This window comes from Rhinolophus sinicus, linkage group LG03 (assembly GCF_036562045.2).
Source record: "Rhinolophus sinicus isolate RSC01 linkage group LG03, ASM3656204v1, whole genome shotgun sequence".
Classification (NCBI taxonomy): domain Eukaryota; kingdom Metazoa; phylum Chordata; class Mammalia; order Chiroptera; family Rhinolophidae; genus Rhinolophus; species Rhinolophus sinicus.
Genome location: NC_133753.1, coordinates 47884783 through 47911267, shown reverse-complemented (window position 1 = coordinate 47911267; position 26485 = coordinate 47884783). Strand labels below are relative to the sequence as shown.

Here is a 26485-nt window from a genome sequence, read left to right as displayed (position 1 = left end):
TTGCTGGTTCTTGCTGGTGAACTTGCAGATGTTTTGGATCTCTGATTGAGTGACAGTTGCTACAGGCTTAAGACGGCACAACAGAGCCTGCAGGGATGCCCTGTCCCCCCAGAGCTGGTTCTGATCGACCTGACCAGTAGGTTATCCGGAGCTTTATGAATGTACCTGGTAACGATTTTAGAATAAGCCCTGTGGAATCTGAGAAGCATCAGATGCCCAAGTATCCCTCACAAAAGCAACAGAAGGACACTTTTCTCTTTAATTGGAAACTGACATTGTTTGCATTTGTTAGGGCTGCTGTAACACAGTATCACAAACTGGTGGTTTAAACAACAGAAATTGATTGTTTCCGTTCTGGAGGCTGGAAGTCTGGGATCAAGGTGTCAGCAGAGCTGGTTCCTTCTGAGGCTGCGAGGGAAGGCTCTGTGCCAGGCGTCCCTCCTTGGCTTATAGTTGGCCGACTTCTCCTTAGGTGTGTCTGTTTCTGGGTCCAAATTTCCCCCTTTCTTAAGGACACTAGTCACAATGAATTAAGGCTCACCTTACCGTCCTCACTTTCGCTTGATTACCTCTATAGATACCGTTTCCAAATATGGTCACATTCTGGGGACCTGGGGAGCTGGGCTCCAGCATATCATTTCTGCGGGGACACAATTCAATGAATAACACAGATTGTCGAACTAATTTGTGTCTCAGAATCTAAATCTGACATGGAATGCTTCTTGGTGGTTACCTTTTTAGGCTAAGGGGACCACAGTCAGTAATAGTTGTGGAATTCTGCACCTGCCAGTTTTACTGACCTGTACCTGGCATTTTGCATTTACTAAGGTGTTGCATATACCATGTTTCGCTGAAAATAAGACCGAGCTGGACAGTCAGCTCTAATGTGTCTTTTGGAGCAAAAATTAATATAAGACCCGGTCTTATTTTATTATAGTGTAAGATCAGGTCTTATATAATATAATATAATACCCGGTATAATGCAATATAATATATAATATAATATAGTACTGGGTCTGGTCTTATATAATGTAATATAAGATCGGGTCTTATATTAATATTTGGTCCAAAAGGCGCCTTAGAGCTGATTGTCCAGCTAGGTCTTATTTTTGGGGAAACACGGTATACGCATATAGCTATTGTAACAACACTGTGAAGCAGATATTAGTATTTCTGCTTTAAAAAAGCTGAGGTGTACCAAAGTTTACACACTAAGTGCTGGGTAAGTTTGATTCAAGCTCAGATTTTCTCCTTCATGTACCGTAGGTTTCTCCCCACACATCAGTGATCCGCAAACCTTGATGTGCGTACGAATCTCCTGGGAAACTTGTAAGTACAGATTTGGGAGGCCCTCTGGAATACTACTATATCAGAAGCTGAGGTTGCAACCAAGGAATCTGTGTTTTTATTGTTTCTCCTGGAAATTTTGAGGCACTCCAAAATGTAAGAACTAATGCACTATACCATGGACATAATAGGGGGAAAAGACCCACCAACCACCAAGTTCCCATTTGCTATTTTGTCGGCTGGCTTGCATGCAAGGTCCCTGGAGGCATCATGGAAAGATGCTCAGTGGAATCAATCAGGGGGCCCTTTGAGCCCAAGGGGATCACCTTCTTGTCCAGTATCCCTGCCACTCTACTGATGGGCAGGGTCTGAGCTCTTTGGCTGCCCAGTCCGTGCTAACTGACCCTAATGGAAAATAAATCCCACTTCAGCTAATGGAAAATAAATCGGGCATGAACTTTCTGTGTTACACTATGTACCTTGCACCACAGAGGGGAGGTGATGGGAGATAAGTTGAGATGGTGTGGTAACAAACATCGCATGCTATATCAAAGCAAAAATAAAAACAGCAAGAAGACAAGACAAGAAAAAAATGCGATTATTAAGTATTTATCAGTGTAAAATGTATTCATATTAAAATGTGATGGCAAAAGAATCACCCGGAGAAAAATTTAAAATGGATTCCTGGACCCCACCCTCAGATGTTTTCTTTCTAAGGTGGGACTCAAAAATTCTGAGCTGCTGGTGTGGGGACCACACTTAGAGCAGGCAACTGAACATTAATGAAAGATTGTCACTGTGTAGTTCATCTGTTGATCTTACAATGACAATCGCTCTGAGGAATGAAAACATTTCTAAACCTCGGCCATTAGCCCATAGATTATAACCCATACTCATGGTCTGTGTCCAAGTTATTTCACCATCTTAACTTTATTTTGGTGATTATATAACAAAATATATGCTCTCTTAGCTAGGGCTGCTTTTCTTAGGGTGTGGTCCTTAGGTCACTACCATCAGAATTCCCTGGGATGAAGGTTAAACACAGTAGCAGCCCAATCCCCAGAGATTCGAATTTGTTAGGTCTGTGTGGGGCCCAGGAGTGTGTAATTTTCATAATCAGAGGAATCTTAGGTACTGAAGTTTGAGTGCCACTGAGCTAGGACTTGGAAATCAGTTCTATTTTTTACTGGAAGCCAACCACATAGTAAGGTTAAAAACACTGTTAGATCGATTGTTTACAAAAGCATTTGTTCCCATTTTCTGGTTTGTAAGGCTGTTGTCTAGTCTGAAGTTACAGGACCTCATTCTGCGCGGACATGTAATTTTAACAGACTATTAAGAGTTTTGCTTGAATAACCATCCTTCTCCTTTCAACATAAGCTCTTGCATTTCATTGAAAGATAAGTCTTAACCCAAAAGTTATCTTCTTTGTCAGGGTGAATTCCTTTGGAGCATTGTTAGTATGGAGTTAATTCAAGGAGGCTTTATGATTTAAACTGCACAAGTGGTTGAGGATCTACCTTTGGTAGAAATATGTTTGTGTTCTCAGGCTCTGTGTGCATATTTTTTAAAACTGGTAAATGCTTTCATATGAGAGGGAGAGGGCTGGGATGAGAGAGTCTCTCCTATTAGTAAAGGAGAGTCAGTTGCATTGACCAACAGATCTTGTATTCTATGCTCCATGCCTTGCAGATGTTTCTGCAAATTAATTTTTTTCCCTCCTGGAGACAAGATTTTCAGTTCTATGTTCTCCCTTCTGGCAGAATGAGACCTTCACTTTTAGAAAGAGGAGCTAAAATTAATTTTGTGTCATTGGACCAATCATGCCCATGTCACTTTATATAACATGTTCTTGAAAAGTTAGAGATAAATTATTTTTAACACTGTAGCGGGAACTGCATGTGTTTGTCTAAATCAGTAGAACCGTATACCTAAAAAGGAAGAAATTTACTGTGCCTAATAATACTTCAATAATGATGACCAAAACATATCAGGAGAACATGTCACTTTGGCCACCCTTTTTTTGTGACTCTGTTTGCTAAATAACGCTTCCTTTTGTGATGCGAATGAGCCCCCTGGGATCCCATGTGTTTCATACTTGTTTGAAAACTGCTGTGTGCTTTATTTCAGTTGGTGCTTAGTGGGTGGGAGGCGTGGAACCGGCACAGGGCTGCTGAGGGATGACGCTGGACTCTCATTCATTCCTCTTGATCACCTTCTTCTTTGCACCACATCTAGTCCGCGATGGGAGTTTCCAAAGGTTTGAGGAATGAATTAAACCGTCCTGTTGATGGAGACACTGAAGTGCAGAGAGGCCGAGTGGCTGGTTCAGATGTGAGGGCAGCATGGCGGAAGTGGGAGAAGAATCCGGCAGGCCTTCTGACCCGCCCCCGACCCCCCGGCCCCACCAGTGCCCTATCTCTGTCCTTTCTCCAACTTATGTCGTGTAAATTCACATTTGTATCAGTTGGGCGTGTTAAACCCGGGTGCATCCGTATGCTTCTTCTGGTTTTGGAGGCAGCCTGGCAGCGCGGAGGAGCCCTGGCTTTGGAGTCATCCATCAGCCTGGCAAACCTTTCTCTGAGGTTCTACAAGGTGTAGGGTGGCACAGCCCGGCACAAAACAGACCCGAGCCCTGCCCTCATGGGAAGGGCCCCATGGGCAGGAGGCAGTAAAACCAGAAGATGGATGAGTGTTGCAAAGGGTCACATGCGGAGCCCGTTCCACAGTGGCCGCCATTCACAGTGTGAGCGTGTCACCCAACCTCTAAACCTCGCTGTCCTCATCAGGACACACCGTCTGTATGTCGTGGAGTGGCTGCAAGGATTCAATGAGACAATGAATGTAAAGCAGACTGTTTCTGCTTCTGGGCACATTGGCTGTGATTTATGAGAGAGGGAGAGGAAATTATGTTTCTCACCTTTGTGCTGCTCTGGCCCCTGTAGACAGACAAACTCAGGATGGGAGTTTGCCATATTTGTTCTTGCTTCTCTGTTTTGGATCATCTTAAGAACAATGGGGAGATATATTGAAGGGCTGTGCTGGTCAGTTTGCTCCTTGACTAATGAGATTGAGGTGGGAGCAGAGCTTTCTAGCCAGGGAGTTGGGTTATGGTTACAGGGGTGCAGGTAGTGATGCCCCCAGTCTGTCCTCTGTCCTTGGGGCTCCCAGAGCTCAGGCCCTACAAAGGTGATCATTTGCCAAGTGTTCCAGCACTTGGAAAAGTTTGGAAGGGGCTTCAGCTCTTTAAGTGTACTCTACGACCCTGTCCCCCTTCCCCCCCACCCCCCCCAAAGAAGGAGCTAGGCTACTAGGTTTAAAGTTCACCCCAGAGAACAAAGGAAAGGAAACCGGGGCATGCACAGGCTGTGTGGAAGCTTTGGATGAGAGCTGCAGATGAATAAGACCAGGCTTCCCCAAGTTCTCCGATCATAAGATTTACCTGAGTACTTGTTAAATTGCCCGCTCAGCAGGCTGGCCCTGGCCTGGGTTGAGGCCTTGGAATCTGTGTATTTACCAGCTGTTTATTACCATGTGGTTATTAGCAGGGATGTTTGGATTAGCTCATAAATCTCTTTGTCCTTGCCATTTAAGGGTGGTCCATGGACGAGCAGCATCAGCAGCGCCTGGGAGCTTGTTGGAAGTCTCAGGCCCCACCCAGACCCACTGACTCAGAGTCAGCATATTTACGAAGATGCTGAGGGGAATGTGTACGCATGATAAATGTGGGGCAGGACTTGCCTAGAGGGGAGGGATACCTGGCAACATTTTAACTAGGGAGGTGGTGGTAACAGTTCTGATGACCTCTGTGGAGGACCTGGAAAAAACAGTAGGCCAGGGGTGTGACTCAGGTTTCTGACCCCAAACTGAGTGCTTGTCCTACACCCTCTTGACTGTGGTTCTTACTGACCCACAGGGTCTGTCTCTAACCTGATGTCAGGGCCCTCACCATTCTGTTCATGTTGCACCTGGGAAGAATGATGCCAGGGGATGGCCCAGCGCTGCTGGAACCACCCATGTGGTCTTGGCGTTCATTAACCATGTGGGGACACCTCACTGACCCGGGAGAAGACGCAGGTCCAAATGTAAAAGTCAGCAATTCTGAGTTCTTGGAGGCCTGTGGCAGTTTGCATCATACCAGTGGTGAGTCCCTGAAAAAGTTGTTTTATTTCCAGCCAAGGACAGAATCAGATGGAGTGCAATTTTTCTAATGCTCCCCCAGACTTTTAAATCCTCCTTCTCCAAGCACAATGTCAGAGAAAATACCCTGTGAGGCACTTGCCAAATGGCTTGAAATAAGCGTCCACACACGTTTTCGAAAAGACAATTAGAAGCTTATTTGAGGAACTAAAGGCCTGCTGTGCTAGACATTAGTGGGGGAGCGCTCAGTGCCAACTGGGGAAACCCTCCCGGAGGCTCTTTCTCACCACAGCCCCTGCTCAGAGAAGATGCACCCGAGAAGTGCAGAGACAGCCAGGCTTGAGGGTCTGGAGGATGGGAGGAGGGAAGAGGGAGCAAGGTGCTCCAGAGAGGAAGGCACAAGGGCCATGTCTTCTCCCAGGAGAACTGGAATCTTTACAGATAAAATCAAGTGGAAAAGCGCAGGTCATTATAAATTCATCAACACTGAATCATGTTACTAGTTTGCTCTGGCGTTGGCCAGGAAGACTCTTTAGGAAACGGAGCCCCAGAGAGGTCAGGGACTCTGCCCAAAGTCACACGCTGGGCTCGTGGCAAAGTCTGGGTCAGGGGCCAGGGATCTCGGTTCCCCCTCAGTGCTCTGTCCCTCTGCTCCGTTGCCTTCCCTCTGGGAAGGAAGACGCTAAGAATGTGAAACTTTACAGTGATTGGATCCAGATGTGCTGGCTCAACCCCCCTCGAAAGCTAACCTAGTGGGTTTTCTTTTTTTTTTTTAAATGAAAATATTTTAATCTGCTGGTTTTATTTGCTAGTCCCCTTTATGCATGCAAGAGATAAAGGTCAGGGAAGAGAAATCACAAGCTGGTGGATAATCTCCGTTGTGAGGGATGCTACACCAGGCTGTTTCTCTCTGCCTGAAGCCCCAGAGCGCAGGGCCTACGGCAGACAGGCCAGGGAAAAGCTCTGCCCGGTATGTGGGTAGAATGCTTGCGTTCAAAGTCGGGGTGCGGATTTATAAGGCTCTTGCCAAGGTCCACAGGGCAGATGCATATTAAAAATTAAATTGTGGGAAGGCCAAAACTTTACAGCGGTTCTTTTAGCTTGAGTGAGGGATCCTAAAGGGCTCCAGTGCGGGGACATGGGGGAGGATGTGGCCATTTCTGTGAGGCCAAATTGCTTGTGTGGAAAATCTAAAGCCTGTGATGTGTATCCCACATGGTTTAGCAAGAGATTATACATTGCTTTGGTTAAAAATGGTTTAATGTGTGTGCCCATGTTATTTTGTCCATTAGATTGAGTTTTGAGGGCAACCAAGCCCTTCTTTTGTCCAGCTTTCTAGGGGCATGTTGTTAAATGATTAGTGCATCCGGCTGCAGAGGTCAAAGGAGATGCCTCGGGAAGTTGGGCTTGAGCAAGAGGCCAAGTGCACTGAATTTTGGTGTCCTTCATGTGGCGGTGGCTGTGTCAGCCAAGCCATTACAACTTTTCAGTCGTCTATTAATTGAACTCAGTTCAAAAAGTATATAATTAGTTGAGAAATTAAGCCCTTTTAGATTATAACAGAAGTAAGTAGTCAGTGGTGCCGGAGGTTTACTTTGCTTTGAAAACTGGAGGAAAATCCATGCTCTGAGTTCAGTGGTAGAATACTAGTGTTTTACGGAAATTAGATTTGAGAACCACTGGGTTTTGGCCTTACTATTGGGTCAGTTTGATAGGAAGTCCGGGTCTGGCTCTGTCGTCCTCAGCATCACCTGGGAACTTAGGAGAAAGGCAGAGTCCCCATCCCTACGCCCCACTGACCCAATCGTAACTCGGGGGCGGGGCTCAGGACCCTGTGATGGAACAAGTTCTGCAGGGTGTTTAGATGCGCACCACTGTCTAGGAGGGCTGCTCTGCAGTTCTCAAACAGCACGAGCTGCTTGGACGGGCTCTCTGGTGGGTCCTTTCCCAAAGCATTTCACGTTGCGTTGCTTTCTTGTTCTGGTAACCCAGGCCAAGTCAAGGGGATAAATAAAGTTAGATTTCCATTCATGCTCAGTAATATTTAACGACAGCTCCACGGTCTGGATGGATAGGACCGCCCAGTTCACCTCTGACTGGGCCCGGCAAAAAGCATGCTCTGGTTGTGGCTCGAGAGAGTCCGTTTAAGAACGTTTCCTCTCAAGGATGCCTTTGACAGTCATGTTCCTGTCAGGGACAGACAAAGACGGACAGATCTCAGGGAGGAAAGGTGGGCGGGGTGCCAGAACCAGCTGAGGGCCTTGCCCAGATACAGGCTTCTGCTGAGGAAATATCCCAGGGAGCAGCAGGGCTAAGACACGGATGCTTCTCACCTGTGTTTCTGCTGGCTGCGTGATAACAGTAATGTTTGATGAGCACTCTTCTCCTGAAAGGACCTTTTCATTGTAACCGTTGAAACAGAGCTCTGTGTTTGAGAAGTATTTCCTTGTGGAACAAATGTTTCCAACTGAAACAAACTGCATGTTGAGATAGCATTGATTTTGACTTTGAAAAAAAAGAGTTAAAAGTTTCCATTCATTCATGCCTTGGTCTGAGCAGAAGGCCCACATCGGGGTCACCGAGAGGAAGGCTTTCCTGGTAGAGGGCACAGTATGTACCAAAGGGGTGGGGCCCGCGAGCTCAGGAGCGTTTCCCTCCCTGGGCTTTGTGGTCCTTGGGGTGTGTGTGGCTCATCTAAGAGATTGTCCCCCAGCGATGTTCAGAGGCCAAGTCCCATCTTTTCTTTTAGGATCTCTGAATAAGTTGTGGGGGGGGCGCCCTTCCCCATCCATAGGGTAAATTACATTATAAAACCATAATTATACCCCATTTTAGTTGAAGAAGTTTGAAAAATAACATCAAGGAGGTCAGGTCTGGGTGGAGGTTAGGGTGATTCTGTGAGGAGTGTTGGGGAAATACAGTTAAAAGCAAAATATCCTCCCAACCCAGATCACCTCTCCACAAAGGAAGAGAAAGAGAATTTTATTATTGAATAAGCATCAAGGCAGAGTGGGATGCACCTCACAGGCAGCCTAGTACAAGGATTGCAAAGCTAGAAAGAAATCTTACTTTTAAGTGGATACGATGCAGTCATGTGTTCAAGATAAAATTGCTAAATTTGTCATGTCTTTACTGCTGGAGGTAGGGCTTATAATTTGGAGTCCTGTGACAGCTGAACTTAGGGACACGTCTTCCTAGGAGATTTATCTTCCTCGAGGATTACTGTTCAAAGAGGTGGCTCCTCAGGTAATTGTAGAGATGCTGAGTTAGCATTTGACCTTTGAGGACCAGCCCTCAAAGCTTGCCCTTAGCTCCTAGAAAATAGGGCTCTACATCCCATGTGGACATCGACTTTAGACAAATATCTCTCCTTTCTGGCCACGAGATCCTCATCTGAAAAAAGAAGTTGGACTAGAGTTCTACCTTGGAGGCTCTGCTCCCCCGTGCGTTTGCCCAAGCTGCCATTTCTTCTCTTCCCATGCCCGGGACACCCTTGCCAGGTAGCCGTCGCAGTCTGGCTCAGAAATCTCACCAGTCTATATATGTGCAGATCATCGAGTTACAAACCAGCTTTTGGAGCTCAGGCTGGGGAGTGCCTTGGAGGTGGCATCAGGTCTAGGGGCCCCTGCTGGCAAGGCTACATCCTTCCCCCACCAAGGCAGGAAAGTCTCGGGATAGTTTTACATCTGACAGTTACTGTCTGATCTTGCTCTTATATCTTGCTCCCCCTGCCTCTGTAAATTAATCAAGACACTTAATTTGTCTCCCTCCCTCCCAATTTGCTACTTTCAACACCTTTGTCTCTTCTTTCCCCTCCAGTCAGAATCAGGAAGAATCTTTATGTTTCTAATGCCCGAAGAAGCTTAGCAACTGCCTTTACTGAGGTCTTATGAAGGACTCTCTGAGAAACTTTGAGTTAAATGACAGTGTTCATATGCAGAAATTTCCTCTCAGATGTTGCTTCACTTACTTGATCACCCTTACTGGATCAGAAAATTGTTTTTGCTGCCGGATTCCACCCTACTGTGGGGACCTTGGACGTGGCATCTGGGTCTGGGTTCTGGAAGAACTGAATCCACTCTGCATGGAGGCTTGTGGATTTGGAGCTAAGAACACTTCTGATGGCTTCAAGCCCTGGCGGTAGAAATCGAGCACCTGACTCTTGGCTACCACGGTGCCAGTGGCCCAGTGAGCAGGGAGGTGGCACCATGGGAGGAATGACCTATTCAGTGGGACAGAAATCTGAAACCTAGGATTCTCAGACCGTTACCTCCCCTTTACCCTTCTGGTCCCCAGTCATGGTTTTAGACCTGGTTACCTGCATTCTGGCCAGTGTTGGATTCTACCTGGTATTGAATGTAGAGAGGACACAGCATGCCTTTTTCTTTGTCCTGTCTCATCATTGGATCTTGGTGTGACATGGTGAGAAAGGAAGGGTCTCTTTGAGAAGTTGTGGGGCTTTGGGCAAGTTCCTTATCGTGGCCAACCTCAGATTCCTTATCTGTTAAGTCCATTTAATGATCTGTTACCCACTAGATGGTGGGGACCAAATGGGACAGTGGCTATTCTATGCTCAGAGCAGTGCTTGGTGCACAGTGGGTGCTCCAGGAATCTGCTTCTACTCCCTTTCTCTTGGAGAGCCCTCCCCTCTCCTGCTTGTACCTGGCAGACTCTCACTCATCCTTAAGACATGACATTGCCGTGATACGGTGTTGTGGGACCAAAAGGCCCTTCATCTATTCATAACAACAAATCCTCATGCTTTTGTCCTTTGGGGGCCCTCAGAAATTCTGATGATTAAGAAAGCATTTGCTGCAGAGTCATTGGGAAAGAAGACACCTTAGATCTGTCCAGTCTGATTATGGCAGCCACTGGCCACCTATGGCCTTTGAACACTTGAAATGTGGGTAGTGGGATTGATGAACTGAATTTTTTATTTTATTTCATTTAAATTCAAATTTAAAACCAGGTTCTCAGTTTTTTTATTGGAACACTCTTAGGTGCATTTGGAATAACTTGGATTTGGGAATCAGCTTTTTCAAGCTGTAAGTGTTATGAAATTGAAATTTACAGCAAGCATTTTCAGTGAAGACGGCATCTGTATTGAGATGTGTGCTGTAAATGTAAAACACACCAGATTTCACAGACTTCGCATAAAGAATGTAAAATATTTCATTAATAATTTTTTATATTGGTTACATGTTGAAATGATAATATTTTGGGTATATTGGATTAAATAAAACATTACTGAAAGCAAGTTCACCTGTTTCTTTTTACCTTTTTCAAATGTGGCTCCTAGAAAATTGAAAATCACATATGTGACACGCATTGTCCTTCTTTTGGGCCGCGTGGCCTTAGACCTTGGTGTATCTGAAACGGGTCTGAAGGTCATAAGGAAGCTGCCGGTCGGTGCCAGACGTTCCTGGAAAGGGTGATGCTTCCTGGAGCCTTTCTGAGTGGCCGGCATACGTAAGGAGCGGAGCTGGCCGCTTACAAATATCAAACCATTGGCACACCCTCCTGATCTTAACACCGTGTCCTCCCGGGGCCAAGTCAGAGAGTGCGTCCTTTTCTGTAAAGGCTGCATTGTTCCAGGAGGAAGCCTGAATTCTTTATTTCCTGACAGCAGGTTTCCATCCCAAAACGTCCGTTTCCACCAGGGCTCTTCGAGTTTCCTTGTTGAGCCAACTTTCCTTCATTCTGATTTTGTATGTTAGGCGCTCTCTTGAAGGACAGTAAAACCAATCAGCCTGATACAACCGGGAAATTCAAAACTCCCACTTTATAGCCAACATGCTGAAAGCCCCGTGGTCCAGAGTTTAATGCATTCACAGTGAAGTTGTGGGCCAGGGAAAGCACCTGCCAACTAGTTGAATTGGTTTTTTTTTTTTTTTTTTTAATTTTAATAGGTAATGAAGTTTGAGTTAGATACATATTTTCAATAGAATCCATGTCACTTTGGAGGATAGTGGTTAACCAATCCTGATTTTAAAAAATCAGTTGAATGTATGTTAGCTGGTCATTCTGAAAGCGTTCTTTGAGCATCCCCGTGTGTGGGATCTCCTGCTTAGTATTTTCTGAGCCTAGAGAGGGGTGTAAAGTGCCATCTTGTTAGTTGCGGAGGTTAACACTTACACCTATACTTATTGTAATGTGGGGTTTCTGGTCCTGCTCCCTGCACCAGAACGCAGGATATGGTGAGGCCAAAAAGGAACACCAATGGAGCCATGGATGGGGGTTCATACCACCATACTCTCACTGGCGGCTGGGTTGGAGCCACAGGAAGCAGGAGCCACACGATGCGCAATCCGCCGGCCGCTTCTCTGCCAACCAACCAACCACCCCCTAGCGTAGCCATGGCAGTTATATTAGTGGTTAATGGATAACTGCTAGCAGCTGATGGCCACGCAGCCACAGCGGATGGCCATCTGATTACCGAGCTGATGACCATCTCATAACCGAGCCTGCACCTTTCCACGTGAGGCTGAGAGCCTGGAAAGTGCTCTATGGGGCTGTCCCCACACTCCACCCCTCCAGGGTCACAATCTACACAACAAGCGTCTTCTGCGAGGCGCCCTGTGTCAGGATCCCAGCTCATGAGAAGTTTTAGTCCAGTTCAAATAATGTCCCAGGGGGTGTCCCTCGATATCCACCTACTTTCTGGGCACAGCCAGGGTTCTCAGGGCACCACCAGACCCTCTGGGCACAACCAGACTTGCTGGGTACAGCCAGGGCCTCTCAGGGCACCATGCTGGAACAATAGTGGCTCACAGCCAAGGTTCTTATATATTCTCCATGGAGGCCAGTCGAGACACAGGAACCAAACATCCACCTGCACCCCAACAAAGGGTCTTCCTGCACCCCAACAAAGGGTCTTCCTGCACCCCAACAAAGGGTCTGTCCTGGCGACCGGGCGAGACAGAAGAAGCCAACATCCGCCAGTTCCACTACACAGTGCTATGTTCCCAAGCAAACAGTCAAGCGGTCCATCAAATCAGGGATGGAAGGCAATTCCCCATAGTCCACAGTCATTTGCCGGGGCTATGCATTGCCCTCACACTGTGTGCCCTCTCCACAGGGCGAGGGCTCCAAGTCCTCCCCAACCTGGGGGTGAGGGACAACCCTCATCTCCCACAGAGGACTCAGCAAGCGTTTCCTCCTGGGACTACAAGTCCTGCATCCCGGCTGCTTCAGGAAGCACTTCCCAGCCCACAGGGCCGCAATGACCTCACTTTCTCCGGCCTATGCTGGTTGGAGAACCATCCATGTCTTCCCACCCCTCCCCGGGGATCCAACTCCTGAGAACAGTGGCCACCAGGCACCACACACTGTGTAGGGACCACATGTCCTCCTGCCCAGAGTCAGACATCATTCTTTCCTGGCCGGAATGCTGCTCGCCGCACCTGGTGTCCGAGTGGGTGGCGGCCCCGGTGTAAGACGTCCACAACTCTAGGAGCCTACGGCAGGAGCGGACCACCAAAAAGCAGGTGACACCTGCCACAGCCAACAGAGTGGTGTGCCATCCGGAGGCTCAAGAGGACCACCAATTCACAGAGTGGTCACGTTTCTCCCAGGCAGGTCGCATTTCCTGCTCTCAGCGCCGCTCCTCACAGGCTTTCTGAGAGTGTTCATACGCACAAACGGCTCCACCGTCCTTTGGAGAGCTTTGGCCAGCACTGTACCCTGCTCTCTGCGCCATGTGTAGTGCAGGGTCTCTGGTTCTTCTCCCTGCACCAGAACGCAGGATATGGTGAGGCCAAAAAGGAGCACCTATGGAGCCATGGATGGGGGATTCATGCAACTATATTCTCGCTGGCACCTGGGTTGGAGACACAGGAAGCAGGAGCTACACGATCCGTAGCCTGCCGTCCGCTTCTCTGCCAACCAACCAACCAACCCCCTTGCGTAGCCACGGCAGTTATATTAGTGGCTAATGGCTAACTGGTAACAGCTGATGGCCACCCAGCCACAGTGGATGGCCATCTGATTACAGCTGATGGCCAGCTAATAACCAAGCCAGCACCTTTTCACGTGAGGCTGAGAGCCTGGAAAGTGCTCTGTGGGGCTCTGTCCCCACACCTATATCTGCATATCAAAGAAAACAACATAAGCTTGTATATGAAACTTAAAATGAGTGTTACTCATTTCAGAGGTTTAGAAGAAGGAGCGATCACTGTCATGCAGGGTGTCATGTGGGGTCTCAGTTCCCGCTCCCCACATAAGAACACAGGACACGGTGAGGCCAAAAAGGAACATCCACGGAGCCGTAGATGGGGGAGTCATACCACTATAATCTTGCTGGCAGCTGGGTTGGAGACGCAGGAGCTTCTCTGCCAACCAACCTCACTTGCTAGCTACAATCCGCCTCTCTGCAATCCGCAATCCACACTCCGCGTTTGCTAGCTTAGCCACGGCAGTTATATTAGTGGCTAATGGCTCACTGGTAACAGCTGATAGGCCAACTAGTCACAGCTAATGACCATCTACTACCCGAGCCAGCACCCTTCCATGTGAGGCCGAGAGCTTGGAACTGCCCACTGGGACTCTGTCCCCACAATCACCTTAGTCAAGGAAGGTTTTAGGGACCCCTTCTGTGTACCACACTTACCTATCGGGGTTTCTCTAAGTAGAGTCCAGGCATCCCCTGCACCAGATGTGAGTCACTTGAGATGATTGTTTAAAGTGCAGATATCTGGGGAGGAGGTGAGGCCCAGGGGGTGAATGTTTAAAACCTCCCCACTCCCCAAATGTACTCACTAGTGGGTGCATGACTTCAGATTGCTTCTTGTCCAAAAGATAGAAAGCAGTTAGTTGCTGTTAATTTAAAATTGCAGTTTTAATTGTATTACAGTAATTATCTTCTCTCAAATTATTCTGAGCAGTTGGTCATTTACTCTGCAGCTTTTCAGAGCATCATAACCATAGTTGGGAAGACCCTTACATCCAAATTGAAGGTACTAGGGATTCCTTTTCTTAAGAGTTGTTGTTGCCCCCCCTCTATTGTGTACCCACCCATTGGTCCTAATCATGTCGCCTGGCACCTCAGCAGCAACGTAGACGTGCCTTCCCCAGGACAGTCCCCGTGTCCCATTCCTATCCTTCGTGCCATCTTTCATCCAAGCTACATAGTCATTTTTTATTTTTCTAACTTTTATTGGGGAGCATTGGGGAACAGTATATTCCTCCAGGGTCCATCAGCTCCAAGCTGTCATCCCTCAATCCAGCCGTGGAGGGCGCAGCTCAGCTTCAAGTCCAGCCGCCGTTTTCAGTCAGATGGTGGTGCAGCCCACCATCCCATGCGGGAATTGAACCGGCAACCTTACTGTTGAGAGCTCGCGCTCCAACCAACTGAGCCGTCCGGCCGCCCTTACATAGTCACTTTTATTCAGCTCATCTTCAGCAATGCCTCAAGTATGTCGTTTCTGGATTTTTTTCATCCATTTTTCATTCCTTGGCCACTGATTCTCAACCTAGCTGTAGAAACTTGTCAGCTGGCAGTGCCTGGAGCATCTCGTAGAGATGGATTTAGAGGGTCTTGTGTGGAGCATGGGCACTGATATCAAATAACTGCCCGACCAGTCAGACAGACCCACAAATAGCTGCCCTGGAGGCCTTGTGTGGCCTGCTCCGTGCAGCAGCGTGGGGCAGGCTTCTCCCAGGGGGCAAAGGTGTCCTGATGCAGCCTCGGGTCACATCAACTCGCAGAAAGGCATCCGAAGGGTATGGCCTGTGTCTCCGTGTCCCCAGCGCCTAACCCTGCGCCTGACCTATGATAGGTGCCCTGCAAATGTGTATGAATGAATGCACGATCCCTGAACCCACACGTGAACTGTCAGTAAAAATCAGGTTTCCCCATCTATACTGATGAAATTGATGTTTAAGACATTAAATTTAGGGATTTAATGGACTCTGTTACTTTTTCTGCTAACTTTCCCTCTTGGCCACAGCTGACCTTGCTGTTAATTGTTATTAGATGTTACCTAAGTCCCAGAATGCTTAGTAGCACAGACTTAGAGCCCCACTAACTAGATGTGAATCCTGGCCCTGACACTACTTGCTGTGAGGCATTGGATAAATTCTCAACTGTCCAAGCCTCACTTTCCTCACCTATAAAATGGTGATAATAGCAGTAACAGCTTCAGTGGGTTGTGGTGGGGTTAAATGAGATGATGCACGTAAGGCACTCAGCACTCAGCCTGGCACAGAGTAAGTGCTCACTGACTATTGTTCTTAAATATAAAGATGGTAGTGACAGGCTGGTTGCGGGGAGCCCGCTTTTGTCGTGATTTGCTGATTCCTGCCCTGCTGTCGTGCGGGGGACCCTGCTCGCTGCATCATTTGTCGTGCGGGGTGGCCTGCGGGGTCTCTGCTCCTGCTCCCCACATAAGAACGCAGGATATGGTGAGGCCAAAAAGGAACACCCACGGAGCCATAGGTAGGGGAGTCATACCACTATGGTCTCACTGGAGGCTGGGCCCACCGGACACGCGACCTGCCGTCCGCCTTTCCGCCAACCGACCGACCGACGACTCTCCTCCACTCTCCTCGACTCTGTTCCTCTCTCTCGGCTCGCCTCTTCCGCTCTCCTCGGCTCTCCTCTTCCGCTCTCTTCGGCTCTGCTCGGCTCTGCTCGGTTCCTCGGCAATCCTTCGTAGCCACAGCAGTTATACCAGCGGCCAATCGGCTAACCGGCCACAGCCGACAGCCAACCAGCCACAGCCGACGGCCATCCACCACCCGAGCCAGCACCCCTTCACGTGAGGCCGAGAGCCTGTAAACTACTCTCTGGAGCTCTGTCCCCACACCTGCCCTACCGATGGCTGTGGATTGGGCTTCCCCTCTGGGGGTGGCTGGAATTATGAGTGGCTGTAGGAAGGAAAGTTGGATGGGAGGCTGAGTGATGAAGGCCTCAGACAGACTAGGTTTTGTCATTCTTGAGTGAGGTCTGCATGGGGTAGGAAGACTGCACTCTGATGCTGGCAGAAGATGGTTGGAGAGCTGTCCTCAGACCATCCACATTAGTCATTGTGGGGACAGAGCCAGGAACGCAGTTTCCAGGCTCTTGGCCACACATAGAAAGGTGCTGGCTCAGGTGGTAAATAGCCATCAACTGTGATTGGACGGCCATCAGCTGTGGCTAGTTGGCTGTCAGCTGTAACCAGGGAGCCACTGGCCACTAATATAACTGCTGTGGCTACACTAGCAGAAAATGGGGGCTAGCAAGAAGATGGTGGCTGAGCTAGCAAGTGCGGATTGCAGAGAGGTGGATGCCGCCAGAGAGAATATAGTGGCATGACTCCCCCATCTGTGGCTCCGTGGGTGTTCCTTTTTGGCCTCACCATGTCTTGCATTCTTATGTGGGGAGCAGGAGCTGAGACCCCGCATGACACCCTGCATGACAGTCATCTTGGTCCACCCCTGAGCAACAATAGCTGCATAGCTTGCTTCCTCCTGGGGACTACCAGTGAGTCTCAATTTTGACAGCTCATAGGCTTACTTGGGAGCTGGTAAACCATGCCAGTACCCAGCCTCACCTGAGATCAGTTTAATCTGAAACGCCATGGCTGCAGCACAAGCATCCCTATTTGTCTTAAAAGATCCCTGGGTGGTTCTCACGTGCAACCAGGATAAGCACCCACGAGGCCGAGTGGCATAGTCTCCTGTGTGGGGACAGAGTCCCAGAGAGCAGTTTCCAGGCTCTCAGCCTCACGTGGAAAGGTGCTGGCTCGGTTATTAAATGGCCATCAGCTGTAATCAGATGGCCGTCCGCTGTGGCTGGGTGGCCATCAGCTGTTACCAGTTAGCCATTAGCCAATATAACTGCCTTGGCTATGCAAGGGGGTTGGTTGGCTGGTTAGCAGAGAAGCGGATGGCAGGTTGTGGATCGTGTGGCTCCTGCTTCCTGTGTCTCCAACCCAGCTGCCAGCGAGAATATAGTGGTATGACTCCCCTACCTATGGCTCCATTGGTGTTCCATATCCTGTGTTCTTGTGCAGGGAGCAGGACTAGAGTCCGTGCATGACACCTGTGTGTTCTGAGCTCTCTGCCTGGGAGGAGCATCCATTGTGTAGCCTGGTAAATCCCCTTCACAGTGGGGAGAAATGGTATTGACTCTTGGAACATCCAGTCACGAGACAAATCCTTCTTAGCATCCCAGAGGCTGGGTGGATTTTTATAAGAGGGGGTTGGATTTCACAAGGGACATTTCTCAAAGGGACTGGGAGAGGCTAGCATACAGGTGTCTTAATCTGTTAGTCCTGTGCTTTAGGGAGTAAATCTTCCTGCTTTGGCATTTGTCTCCTTCCATAGATAGAACAACATATTCATGCTTTAAATTGTGTGAAAACTTTTGCATAGGATATGTTCTCTTGGGTTTAATTAAACCTCGTGAAAGTACTGGCTCACCAGAATTGGCATCTCAGTCTGCCTGCCTTCTGCAGGACCCACCTGGCGTGTAGTTTTCACCTCATTGCTTTTAGTAATAGTTGCTGCAGTTACGTGGCCATCATTGCTTTCTGGGAGAACTTACTCACTGCCCCTCATATAATGAATCATTGTTCGTAGAGCGCCGTTAGTCCAGACTTGGGTTAGAACTCTTGGGAGGCATTTAAAACCACCAGTTTTTTGTTTGTGGTCTTTAGTTTCTTTCTAAGGCTTCTTGACCATTTAACTGCATCTCAATTGGGTGAAGGTGGAAAGAGTTGGTGATGAGATTGGCCTTTCTCCAGTGTGTGGAAGCCTCTACTAAAACATGACCCAGCCAGACATGTTTATGTAGAAATGTTGATCCTAGGACTCTGCCTGGTGAAGTCCTTGAAGAAGCCTATGACGTGGTGTCTTAGATGTGACTCCTGCTGTCACTTACATGCACCTTCTGTGCCTTTATATGGGGTTGCCCAGTGCCTGTATCATGGCTTAAAGTAGGGAAATGGTACAACCTGAAACCCTTCACTCTTCCCCTCCCCACTTGATTGAACTATGTTAGAAAACTCTTAGTGAGGTCCTGTACCAGACACCTGGGGAGATAGAAGAACAAAGCTGATGCTGCCATCTTGGGGTCTCTGACCTGTCTGGAGCTGGGTGTGGACCTCAGTGCCTTGGCTCTGACTGGGAGGGGCGGTGGGCAGGGTCTGGGAGAGGGAGGGACACCACTGTGGGCAGCATTTGGGATGAGAGGAGAAGCACAAATGTGGACAAGAGCCTTTCAGACCCAGATACACCTCAGCCTGGACTGGCTGGTGAATTCTTTCTGTGATAATGGAGACCAAGCCTCAAATGTGGAAATTCGCCTCAGCTCACTCCTGGTCAGATCACTGGCCTCCCAGGATGGGGTGGGGAGCCCTGGGAATGAGCTGGTCCTCCAGTCTTCTGTGTTCCCAGTTGGTCTGCAGCTTCACAGTGGGCATTTTGTGTGGACACAGAGCTGACCACAGAACCAGCTCTGCAGGGGCAGAGAATCCAAAGCCTGCAGGCTGAGTGTGGTCTGGGAGTGTCTGGCTCAGAACCACCAGTGTGCTCGATAAAATGGCAGATTCTTCCCCAGCTCCTAAATCTACAATTTTAACAAGCCTCCCAGATACCACCTCATTCATTGCTTACCATAAAAGTTTGAAAAAGCTTTGCTCTGGAGGTGTTGCCACTACTTGGGTAAGAAAAAACGGGGACCCAGATTAATGGTGGCAAAAGGGCTAGAGAAGGGGCAGCTTGAGAGGGCTCTTTGAGGCCACAGCAGTGGAACGTGTGAGTAAGTGAAGGCTGTTGGCTGCAGTGGGTATTATCAGTGAAGGGAGGGATCTGTGCATTGATCTTCAGTCTGTGCACGAAATCCTGCTGTTCTTGTCCACAGGTTTTAGGAATTATGGGTTTGAAGAGGTGGGCTGGCTGGGATAGTGTGTCTCTGGGGGTGGGGTGTAATTTTGGGTCCCTGTTCAGGTTTATGGCTGGGGGCGTAGAATTATCTCTACGTGGGGCTCCCTTGCTTTTGTTCTCCTTGGCCGAGCTTCTAATATCTTGGTCTTGCTGTAGCCCCCATTCTGAGATACCGTCCACTCCCTGAGTTGGGGTGAGCCCCCCAGGTGGGACGTAAAGGTAGAGGAAGAGGCATGGAGGGAGGGGAAAAGTCAGGGTGAGAGGAAGGCAGGACTTGGCCATGTCAGACATTGCCAGGTTGGAGGTGGGTGAGCTCAGCTGGCACTTCCCCCGCCCTCTTCTTCAGGCCCCGCCTCCCAGGTATCTCGGAGGTGCCGCCCCCGCAGCTCAAGCCAAGCCAGCTGCTGCCAGTGTGCCCGTCATTGATTTATTGACTTAGTCTCTCAACCTTAGCACAACTGACATTTTGGGTCGATTAATTCCTTGCTGGGGGAAGGGAGTCTGTCCTGTTCTTTGTAGGATGTTTAGCAGCATCCATAGCCTCCACTCCCTAGATGCTAGTAGCACCCTCCTCCCCCAGTTGGGACAACCAAAAATGTCTCCAAACATTGTCAAATGTCCCCTGGGAGGTAAAGTCATCGCAGTTAAAACTCACTGATTTAACTAACGTTGACCAAGTCCTTTGGTTTTGACCATTGGGGGTTAAAGCAGTGAACAAACCCAGCCCCGCTCACTTTCTAGTGGAGATGGGAAGTCTGTTCTGAAGAGACATTGTCAACGAGGCACGTCTCAGACTTCCAAGAGACGCTATGGCTGGCGGAGTCTTGGTGTAATGGGTGTGGGTCTGTGTATCCAGGGGTTCCCTGTCTTCATCCTGGAATCAGATTGTGGCACGGTTGGCTTTTCTTTGCTGCTGCCTGTGCTAGCTTTTCAAAGAACAGCCTCTCCGCTACACTCACAAAACAAATATTCTTTTGTGATGTGGCCAAATTACAATATTGTACCAAACCTTTGGGGGCTCTTTCTTAGCAGAAACCAGCCCTCAGTGCCCTCTTCAGCAGAGCCTTTTTGTACCTTAACGACCTGCCTCCCCCTGCTGCCTTGTTTCATTCCTCAGGCCACTGTCGGAGAGGAGTCTTTGACCTGCAGATTGAATCAGACCATCCTTTCCTCTCTAGACAATGTCCTTGGCTCCAGAACCCCGGTGAGCCCTGCCCTGCCTCCACCCTAGTGGTTTCTGCTCCCTGCCCACTCGTCCCTGCCAATGAAGATGTAAATTGATCTCAGGGCTTTGGGGCGTCTTCCTTGGCAAGTCTCTCTGACTCCCTGTCTTGTTGACCACCCTTATCGTTGCCCTTCAAGTGCTGTTGTAATTGCTGTTTCGTTGCCTCAAAGCTCCCCGAGGCTTGTTCGCAGGGCCAGACCTGGTGCCAATACTCAGAAGGCATCAATAAATTCTTGTGGCATGACTGACGTATGTTATCCCCCCACTGCAGCATGAATTTCTTGGAAGGGAGGATCCTTGGGGCCCGTAAGTGAAGGAGACATCAGAACCCTCAGCATCCTTCTCTTGAGCCCTCATTACAACCTTCTTTCCTCATTCACCCCAGTCCCATTCTGATGGACTCTGGTTTCCTCAGACTAATTTTCACAGCCTCGTCCCAAGAAAGGATGGGAGATGCTCTTATTTGTTATGCAAATGTTTAATAATTCATAAATGTTACCTTTCCTAGGTAGATTGGTACCCTTAGAGAATTTCAGGAATTGGATGGAGGGGGTGGAGGGAGTCACATCTGGTTGTGGTGGCTTTAACTCGAGTGACAACTAACTTGAAAGTTGAGTCAGGTTAGGGGGAACAGTACAGGTTTACAACCAGAAACGTTTTTTGTTTGTCTTGATGGATACAGACACGTCCTTCTTTATTTGGTTTCTGTGGCCTGCGTTGAATGTAGATGTAATGTTTGTGTGTCTTTAGAATTTAAGAACAATAATAGGAGCAGGATAGTACACTTGGTTCAAGGAAGAGCACGTGGGAAGCCAGCCTGCCTTGACTGCTGGCCGTTTCAAGGGCAATCTCAACTCTTATCCGCTATAGCCTTAGTGGGCTGATTAGGCTTGGCTTTTCCTATTCACAGGAGAATCTCTTTAGATTCTTTCCCACTGCCGAATGTGGAAAATGCTTCTGAGAAGAGGAAAACACGTTTTTCAAAAGTACCTGTGCTTCTTTCTCTAAAAGGGATGGCATGCGTACCTAGCAGGTCCATCTGGGTTGAGGCGGTGGTACAGTGATGAACGTGCATGGTGTCATGTGTCCTTGTTAAGTGGCAGGTATGGGAATTCTGAGTGTCACTGCTATTTCCTATGCCTATAGATAAGGTTATAATGTGTCCTTTGAGAATTGTTGGTATGAATTTAGTATGCTCTGATTCCTGATCCTGGCTGATCTTTAAGAATCACCTGGGAGAGTTTTGAAAACATTTCTGAATTGATGGTTGCCAGAGGTGAGGGGCATGGGGGAAAGGGATTAAGAAATACAAACTTCTAGTAATAGAAGAAGTCACAGGGTTGTAACGTACAGCATAGGGACTAGCATCCGTAACATCGTAATAACTGTGTATGGTGACAGATGGTTACTAGACTTATTGTGGTGATTACTCTGTAAGGTATAGAAATGTTGAATCACTCTATGGTGTACACCTGACACTAGTCTTATACCATCTGTCAATTATAATTAAACAAATCAAAAATACTTCTGCAACTCACCCAGACTCACTGAAATCAGTGCCTCCTGAAGTATGACCTGAAACCCTATCTTTATTTTAAAAAAATTTTAAAAACTCTTTACTGGGATACTTAAGACTCTTCCCCAACATGATTCCTAAATAGTTTGAAGCTGGATGCCCACTCAGTCTTTTCTCAGATATAGTTGACATATAACATGTGCATCTGAAACTAATGACTTGATATTTGTATATATTAAGTGATCACCACAATAAGTCTAGTTCACATCTATCGCTACACATAATTACAGTTGTTGTTTTTTTCTTGTGAGAACTTTTAAGATCTACTCTTTTAGCAACTTTCAAATATACAGTATAGGGTTAAGTTTAGTCATCATGCTGTGTATTACATCCCCATGACTGTATAACTGGAAGTTTATACCTTTTAACCACCGTCACCCATTTTGCCCACTCCCATACCCTGGCAACCACCCATCTGTTCTTAGTATCTGTGAGTTCAGTGTGTGTGTGTGTGTGTGTGTGTGTGTGTGTGTTTTCCATATATAAGTAAGATCATATGGCATTTGTCTTTCTCTGACTTATTTCACTTAATATATCGATGGACCTTGAGGGCATTTTGCTGTCAGAAATAGCAAGATTTCCTTCTCTTTTATGGCTGAATAATATTCCATTGTGTATATATATCACATTTTCTTCATTCATTTGTGCAACCCTATTATTAAAAGCTTCCCAGGGGAGACTTCTTTCTGAAAACTGTCACTGGCACAGCTTTCTGATTTTGACAGGCTGCCAGGCTGCCCACCAATGTTGTTGTGGCTTGGGATCGGGGTGCGTCCTAAGCATCCACTCTGGGGCTATAGTGATCTGGGGTGGCAGGTTTTAGGAAGGAGGTGGAGAAGATGCCTGGTAACAAACTGTGGGAAGGGCTGTGTGGCATGATGGTCTCCCCTGGGCTGTCTGACCTGGCTGGACTGGGAAGCCAGGAGGATGAGCTCATTAATTGGCTTGCAAAAATGTCTAAACCCCTCCCTTTAGGTGCTTTAAAACTCTAGTCTTACTGTTTACCAGAAGCATGTGTTTTGATCCTGAATAGCTGACTCTTGATTGTGATTTCTGGCAAGCATGGCTTCATTAAGAGCGTTCCGAGCCCTGCTCCCTCCCAACTCTAGACTGGTCTCAACCCTCCAGGGTTTAGTTACCTTTAAGTTTTTTGGTTATGCCAGGTTCATAGTAGTTCAGCCGGGAACTTCACTCTGCTCAGTATATTTAATTACTAGTGATTTTCAGAGAAGCTAGAGAAAGAAGGGAATTTGGGAATTAAGGATTCCTAAAACACTGGGTACACCAATATCAGAAATACCAGAAACGCTCTAGAAGCAATCGTAACTAAATGGCTGGAATATTTGCACCTCTGTTCAGCTCCCTTGGCAAGGATGATTCAGGCTAATCATTGTGATATTTTCCTGAGAAATATTTTATTTCATCCTAGGAATGAATTATTTAAGAACACTGGTTAGGATTTTTACATAATTGATATAAATGCAGAGATTTCCTGAAACCTGGTACCAACTGATAAGAAAACAGGTTTTGACTTTATGATTATTCGTAATTCAGTGATATTCTAAAAAGCTAAATTAGTTGCATTTGAGCTTTTGGAAATATATAGAAGTATACCATTTTCAAAATTGTCTTTGTGACTGTTTACATATTCTGAACACTTAGACTTCTAGCATAAGCAATACTATGGGTGTTTCAACGGGAGAAAATTCCATTAGTTTAATTGACTTGGGAAACATCCCATTGTCTGGTAAGTTAAACAACTATTTTCTCTTTAAGAGGAAAGCAAATTTGTATAAGTTTGAACATAGTATATCTGTTTTATTGGGTCATTCATGGTTCAATTTAAAGTAGAAAAAGTAACTATCAAAACCAACGCTACCACTGTCATTTCCTGTCTGAACTCTCTCTGCTTAGAACATATTAGGCCCAATTAGGACATTCGCTTTTATTTTCTTCCCTAGGCTTTTGTCTTCTAAATGGCATTTAATCTGGATTACCAGAGGGTAGCAATTTGTGTTGGGAAGTTTAGAACTTGTTTGAGGTAATGATTTGCACCCACACCTTTGGGCACAGTGGATTGGCTTCTGCGGGAGTTCAGATGTGTGCGGTATAGAGCATCTGCTCGTGCCCTGCATTGTATTTCAACCAATGTGGATAATGCACACAGACTGAAACATGGCTCAGTACTTAAAATCAAGCAGTGAGATTGTTACAGGGAACGATTTCAAGGTAATGTAGAAACATGAATAATTCAAAGTAAATGGTTTGGAACAGATACTGACTGATAATCAGTTTTAGCCAATGGAGAGATGGTGTTGATCTGGACGTCTCAAAGGCTTCCTGGCGGAGATGGGAACGGTAATGAAGCAGGGGGAGAAATTGTTTTGTAAAACTCTTCCCAAGATGATGGTGGTAATTCGGATTATCAAGCACAAGGAAGGAAATGAGAGATTGGATACCTCGCTCTGGGTTCTTGAGAAATAATGGCCTTGAGCCACCTGTGGAGCTCCAGGACCACGGAAAGAACTTGAGGGGAAACAAGTCCTTCAGCAGGCAGACCTCTCTCTGCAGGGCCCTTGGGTTTGAGCAAGGTCTTGCCTACCCAGAGTCTCCCCGGCCTTGGTTGTAAGCTTGGGAGGACAGTGGCAGTGTGCACATAGCTTGCTTTCTTAGAAGAGGGAAGTATGTTTATTGTACATATACCGGGGGTGCAAAAAAAAATGTATACAAGTGGACACATTGGTCAACGTTGTTCAATCAGTAGTTCGTCATAATCAGAAGTGTCTAGACGCTGATGGTAACCACTTTGAGCACCTCTTGTAATTGCAGAAGTCAAACGTGACTTGTATTCATCTTTTGTTATCAGTACATACTGAGTATTACAATTTTAATAGTCTTTTCCTTTCTTAAGATATGTATACATTTTTTTGGCACTGTGTGTGTGTGTGTGTGTATATATATGTATATACAATAAAATGAAGATTAGAAAAAGACCCACTTCAATAGCATTAGGTTTTTGAATCTGATCAGAGCAGCACAGCCCTAGGGGTAAATACCTAATTAAGCCCAAGACTCCTCTACATATTTGTAGATATAATGTGACCACACTTATTTTTTACTTTACTCTATGATATATTAAACACGAAGCTAGATAATTGCATAATTAGGTAACTGAAACATGTCATATTCCCCAGGATATCAGAACACTCCCTCTGAGGTTGAGTAACTACAGCTGTGACTGTACTGCTTGCATTTGGGTTCTCAGGGTTTGTGCCCTAAAGGACCCCATGGAGCCTCAGTCTGGGGCATTTTGACAAGTGGCCTGTTTAAGTTTGGATGCTGAAGAAATCTTTAGAGCTTAGCACATACGGATTTGTGCAGCTTGCTCTATCTTTCCCCATTTGGAAAAATGGTCTGAGGGGAGAAAGGGAAAAACTGCATCAGTTGGTCCATAAGTAAATACTCATATAAGTGAAGAATTTCTAGCAATGGAAGACCTGAAATATAAGTATATCCAGTTTTATGCCTCTCTCCGGCTTTCGTGTTAATGTTTTCAGGCTTTGATCTCTCCTGGGGGAAATGTCAGGTATGGGTGTGCACAGGAGGTGAACTTTCCAGGCCGCAGGCCTGTCCCTGGCTGTGGGTCAGTGGGACACTAAGGGAGCAAGCTCAGAAGGGGGTACGTTGCTCTGTTAGCTACGGATATGCAGGTAACAAATTGACTTGTGATTCAGAATTGTAGCACTCCTCAACCTGGTATACTAGCAGCCGGGCTATGTTCATTCAGTGTCTAAAAGTTTTTTTTAAAAATTTTAATACCGTATCTTTATTATTAGGTTGGTGCAAAAGTAATTGCAGGTTTTGTAGTTACTTTTTAACCTTTTAAACCGCAATTACTTTTGCACCAACCTACTAGATTTTTCATAAGAATCTCTGGAAAAGAAATAGCAATTAACACTGGGAAAATGATCCTCAATTTGAAGAAAAAATGACTTGGTACAACAGTGGGGATAGTAACAGTGAATTAGAAGTTTCTAAGAGTCTCTAATGTTTTCGAGTTGTAGAAGGCTGTGAATCTGAGTGAATTTTATAATTCAGTCATCCTGTATGAAAACAGGCAGGGAGATGTTTATCTTAATTTTCTTGTCTCATATTGCTGGAAAACTGGCATTCTTCAAAGATACTGTTTTACTCATTTGTCCACCGTTTATTGAGCAGCTATGTCCCATGTTTTAGCCACACTTGTGTTGAGAGTGGAATTATACAGGATGCCATAGACACATGAGAGAACGTGTGTGAGAGCACTGTGAAAAGCATGTTGAGCCATCTGCATGTGTGTTTCATGGTTTTCATATGCTTTACTTTTAAATATTTTGAGGTTTAGGTTC

General features: G+C 46.8%; 1 protein-coding gene across 6 annotated transcripts in view; it reads left to right on the top strand.

Moving 5' to 3' along the window:
* The window catches only part of TLN2 (talin 2), a 410543-nt gene that overhangs the window by 13898 nt on the left and 370160 nt on the right, over positions 1-26485 (top strand). Inside the window, exon 2 of one of the 6 annotated variants that reach the window (XM_019755357.2) lies at positions 1267-1329. The exons of the other annotated variants lie outside the window; for them this stretch is intronic. The gene's annotated coding sequence lies outside the window, so the exon portion shown is untranslated. The remainder of the gene's footprint in view (positions 1-1266; positions 1330-26485) is intronic. 6 annotated transcript variants of the gene reach the window in all.